We start from the raw sequence: 6000 nt of genomic DNA, 5'->3' as shown, positions 1-6000 counted from the left end.
GATTGTGGTGGTTTGATCTGCCAATTTCTCCTTTGCCCAGTCGCGGAGTTGTGCACAGAACTCCAAGCCTGAGGTATAAGAAGTGGCACTTGCCAGGCAGGCATCATTGAAGGCTGTCTGCATGACTGGCCAAAAGACATGTCCTGCTTTAATTTGGCATAGGCTGATCAAGTCTCTCCAGGCAGCTGAGTAAGTTTCCTGTATCTGCACTATCCTGCGGTAGAAGGGCATTGGCTGTTTCTCTGGGTCAGGCAGACTTGTCACTAAGGTTGCTGCTTGTGATGGGGTAAAAGCGACATACATCACCGGTGCCCCTTCTGGTAACCGAGACTGGTGTTGGGGCAGGGAAGGGGCACTGTTCCTTATGGTTGTCAGCATACGTTTGAGATCCTCCCGGAACTGTGAGGCTGGAGCCGGATTAGGGGTTAAATCAGCAGGTGGCCTTGCTGCCTGTTGTTGGTCTTCCCACTCGGATGCTTCTTCATCATTAACATATCCGGCAAGTGAAGGTAGTGCTTCCATATTAGGGAAGACAGGTGTGTGGTAGGAACCATCCTGGTTTAAAACAGGAAGAACTGGGTATAGGCCATGGCTGGGCCTATTGGGTGTACCAAGATGGCCGCCGGCAGGAAGTGCACAGGGCTGTGCCTGAAGTGTGGGCTTGGGTGTACCAAGATGGCCGCCGGCAGGAAGTGCACTGGGCTGTGCTTGAAGCGTGGGCTTGGGTGTACCAAGATGGCCGCCGGCAGGAAGTGCACTGGGCTGTGCTTGAAGCGTGGGCTTGGGTGTACCAAGATGGCCGCCACTGGGAGTGGTCACAGTGGGTTGTGCTCGGGTTGGGGTGGTGAGAAGGGGGTGGGCGTTAGGCGGATAGCAGGGTTGCCCCTCCCCTCCTTCGTTCCAGTTTTTTGTATATGGGGACGGTACAGCCACATTATCAACTCTGTGGTACACATACATAGTACAATTTGCATCTTTCTTGATTTCCTCTTCTATCCAACCTTCTTTGTGCAATGCCCTTGCCGTCCTGTACCATGCTTCTGCCACATCCAATAAGCCGTTATCACACAGAGTGCCCCTTTGTTCTCTTATCAGCACACGCCATTCCTCTGCTTGTAGTCTAGCAGCACAGTTTTTTAAATCACAAACCTTCGCTATCTTGGACAACCTTTTAACTGCTTCACTGCCCTCCCTCCCCTTCACAATATCACAAGCTAGCATTCCTTTCTCCGGCTTAGTGTTCTTCTGACCCATCTCCCCCTCCCCTCTTTGGGCCTCCCAACACGTAACCACTGTCTTTTACTCTGTTCTGCTCTTCTACAGCAGTCTCGGCCGACGGTTTGAGGGGGGAGTGAGGACAACTGATAGCTTGATAACCCTCCTGCGTGGCTCTCTGTTCTATCTCTTCGAGGGTCTGCCCAAACCCCCCTTTCACCGGATAATGTACATTTAATCTCAAAACTAGGAGGTCAGGGGTGGTGTGGAGCAGTGGCTTATGGCCCAACTGATCCTTCAGGTAGCCACCTTCTATCACCTTCACCAATCCCCAACCCCTCTCGTGTATAGCAAACAGTAAACCACAAACACACTCAGTACAGGACATTACCCCTGACACTCTTTGAACTGCAAAGATAGCTCTCGGGAAAAGCTCACCTGAGTCACAAGACTGCCAAATTCCAGCTAGCCTTCTTTCAAACTGCCCTAATTCACAGCTTGAGATTAACCCTCAGAGGTCCTACACAGCCAACCTCGAGTAACCCCGTCTATAAATGCCTGCAGAATTCCACCCCACCACTAGAGGTAGAATCTAGGGGTGAGGATGGACACACGCCTGCAGCTGCACTTTCAGTCTGCTAAATTTGCAATCCTTCAGAATGACAGACACTTAACAGATAATAGTCAGCAGAAAACCATTTGCAGGTTCGTTAAAACGGCTTCAGGCGAGAAATAAGTTACCTGCCTCTTTGAACAATCAAAAGGAGCCAACAAGACAAAATCAAACGGCCCAACCAGAGAAGTAGTACAAATGGTAAGGATAAAAATGCTTACCATACTGTTAGGGCTGCGCGCTTAACCCCCTTCTCTGATCTGGCCAGCCGTTCAGTCCTGGAATGCGGTCTCCCTTCGATTGTGGCCTGAAGCCCCCACACACGGGCGCCAGTTGTGATGGATTAGAACTATAAATTAGTTCTTGGTTATCTGCTGCTATTCCTAATTAAAAGTATAAATGTGCATGCACATTAGAAGTAAACACTCTCTGAGATATGTTCAGCTCAGGCTACTTCTAAATACTGATTTATTAGTGGGCGGTGTTAATATTTTATACAGAAAGATATGTCATTACTATGTCAGTCTAATTGGTACATCTTATTGGTTACAATACAAGAGAAATGAAGAAACTTGATGCTTGAAGTTTGGTTGAAGCTGGTTCTGTTATCTCGAATGCATTCTTCTGCACGCGTGGGATGTAGGGTGTAGACGCCATCTTCCCGCAGAACAGGGTCAATCTGTATACTACATAATAAGTAAGGAGAGTGGGAACATGTATACACATAAGCAAATAGACATTTTCTGATTATCATTATGTACATTGGATTCCTCAACACAGGTAGACCACAGACCATCCTGTGTAAAAGTAGCCTTAGGCCCATTTAACATGATCTGTCTGACCCAATCGGACCCTCCATTCACCTCTATGGAGCAGCACATGTAAACAGACTTGTGTCCGTTTACACCTGCCTCCTTCCAATCCGATCTGCTAAAAAAATGGAAAGTGGATCCGTCCCCTTCCATTTGATCAGATGAGAGGGCCCGTAGAGTAGAATGGGCTGTGTTTGTGTCCGCTTTGCATACGCAGAGTGGACGCAAAACTGTCATCTGCTCATTATGGCCCCCGACTGGTTACTAAGTCACTTAAGTGGCCCTCGCTCTTCAAAAGGTTGGGCACCCTTGATCTAGGGAGATTACGTAACCTCATGGATTCGAAAGGTGGTTTATGCAGGGCAGAGAGAACCAGATAAAGGTCCCAAGGAAGCACATGGAGCCTGATCCAAGACACATCTTGAATAAAGGTTCCAACAAGGGAGAGCAAAGCCAGAGATTTCTGAAAAAGAATAGACAAAGTCAAAACTCGTCCTTTCACGGTGCTTTAACCACTTGCTTACTGGGCACTTAAACCCCCCTCAGTCCCAGACCAATTTTCAGCTTTCAGCGCTGATGCACTTTGAATGACAATTGCGCGGGCATACAACACTGTACCCAAATGAAATTTTTATCATTTTTTTCCCACAAATAGAGCTTTCTTTTGGTGGTATTTAATTACAGCTCGGAGTTTTATTTTTTGCTAAACAAACAAAAAAAGATGCAAAAAAATAAAAAATCATGTTTAATAGTTTGTTATAAAATTTTGCAAACAGGTCATTTTTCTCCTTCATTGAAGTGCGCTGATGAGGTGGCACTGATAGGCTGCACTGGTGGGCACTGATAGGCTGCACTGGCGGGCACTGATAGGCATAGTTAAGGCGGCACTAATAGGCACAGATAAGGTGGCACCGATAGGCACAGATAAGGCAGTACTGATGGGCAAAGATGGGCACGGATGGGTGGCACTAAGGGACACTGATAGGTACCACTGATAGATGGGACTGATGGGCACTGATAGGTGGCTCTGATAGGTGGCACTGCTGGGCACTGGTAGATGACACTGATGGGCACGGATATGTGGCACTGGGGTGCAGCACCGTTGTTGAGGCAGATTGTGGGCACTGCTGGGTGGCACTGTTGGGTGGCACTGTGGGCACTGCTGGGTGGCACTGACGGGGGCACTTATGTTTTATTAAGGTGGCACTGGCAGGGGGCAGGTGGGCACTGGCAGGGCTGGCCGTGATCGGGACTGATGTCCCGATCACGGCCGCCGGTGATCGGCTCTTTTTTTTTCTGTCAGCGCGAGGAGGAATAATAGCCGATTACCGGCTCCGTTGCATCACATGATCAGCTGTCATTGGCTGTCGTCCCGGCAAAGGAGGTCCGCGCTGTAGCCGTCATTCGGCTATAGCGCGGATCTCAAGTGGTTAAGCACTTGTTACCCCAACACTTCATATTCCTGACATGTGCCTGCGGTACCATGTACTTGTATTAGAAAGTATTGTGTCCTCTTTGTATTGCTTCCTTTGTGTGAAATCCCTGGTTTTCCTGACAGTGCCTCTGCTTTCCTATTAAAAACTGAACACGCTAAGCAGGAGAACACATCATGGTCAGTTCTCTAGCTATGCTGGGAAAGCAGTATGTTCTTCTTCAATGATCAGACTTGTCTTGACTTGCCCCAACTGCACAGCCGTTGACTGGGAAGCTCAGTCTGCTGCTACAACTCCTCCTCCCAGCTCTTACACAGCTGAGAACAAAGGGAATGTGATCATGTATAAATACCTTTTTTATATTGTCTTTTTTTAGCTCTATACAAAAATGTTTTGCCTTTCATTTCTATTTTAAACTTAATGGGTTGTTTTATAAGTGATCCTTTACAATCACTTTAAGGCCAAGTTCTGATACCAAGTCCTGATTGTACGAAGGCCAGAATGGGAGACACAGAGTAATCTTTGGGACTAAAGTGCCTGTGTTCACAACAGGCAAATATAGATTTCCAGCTACAGCAATAGATCTTTTTGGAAGTGTCTTTTCTTGTAATAATGCAGAATTACAGACTCAGAGATCCCCCTGGGCTTCAACAGTTATTTCATTAAAGCTAGAGGCGGAGAAGCAGGATAGAATATAGGGCCCTGAGGGAGTCTGTTGGGAAGAGGCCAGGGGGTTGTCTCTTATGCCGCGTACACACGATCAAACAAGCGGGTGGAAAAGTCCGGCAAACTCAAGTCCGCCAGACAATCCCCCCCGTGTGTAGCCTCCGGCATATTTTTTGACCCGAAAGTACGGCGGACTTAGAAAGAAGTTTTGCACTCCAATCTTCCCGCCGGACTCGCATTTCGGCGGACATTCCGGCCGTGTGTATGCCAGTCCGCCGTACTTTTGAAATGAGCGGACTTTTCCCGCCCGGAGAAAAGTCCGCTCATTTCGAGCGGGTCTGCAGGTAGGCGGGGCCCGTGAAGGAGACGCCGCTGGATCCGCCACCTGGTATGGACTTAAAGGGGAACCCCAACGCCAAAAAAAATCAGCGCGGGGTCCCCCCAAAGTCCACAACAGACCCTTGTCCGAGCACACTACCCGGCCGGCCAGGAAAGGAGGGGAGAGCGAACGCCCCCCCCCTCCTGATCCGTACCAGGCCGCGTGCCCTCAACATGGGGGGTGCCTTGGGGAAGGGGGGGCCCCCCCACCCCAAAGCACCTTGTCCCCATGTTGATGAGGACAAGGGCCTCTTCCCGACAACCCTGGCCGTTGGTTGTCGGGGTCTGCGGACGGGGGGCTTATCGGAATCCGGGAGCCCCCTTTAATAAGGGGGCCCCCGGATACCGGCCCCCCCCACCCTATGTGAATGAGTATGGGGTACAATGTACCCCTACCCATTCACTTGTCAAATAAAGTACAAAAAAAAAAAACACAACACACAAGATAAAATAATTTATTGCACAGCTCTGGGGGTCTTCCATCTTCGGGGGTCTTCTCGCCGGACTCCTCCGCTATCTTCTTGTAGCTCTTTTACTAGCGGATTAGCCCGGCATTCTTCTTCGTCACCGCGGCCTCTTCTTCCGACTTTGGGGCTCTTGTCCCCCTCTTCGATTCTTCTGCCGGGCCACCGCGCCTTCTTATAGCTCTTTTACAGGCGGTGGCCCGGTCTTCTGTCGCCGCCGCCTTCCGTTCTTCTTCTTCTTCTCCTGGAGATGTTCACTCGACGTTCTCTCCGGCCGCAATGCCAGGGACGCGCTGCGCTGCCACTTATATAGGGACAAGGGGCGGTGTCAAATGGGTTGATGTCACATGGCGACAGTCCCAGCATCCTCCGGGACTGTGACATCGTAAGGGGGCGGGGTCACCATGTGACACCGCCCC

The sequence above is a fragment of the Lithobates pipiens genome, unplaced genomic scaffold (assembly GCF_037356315.1).
Source record: "Lithobates pipiens isolate NorthernLeopardFrog02 unplaced genomic scaffold, aLitPip1_a1.2 Scaffold_13, whole genome shotgun sequence".
Classification (NCBI taxonomy): Eukaryota; Metazoa; Chordata; class Amphibia; order Anura; family Ranidae; genus Lithobates; species Lithobates pipiens.
Note: the sequence above shows the minus strand (reverse complement) of the source record.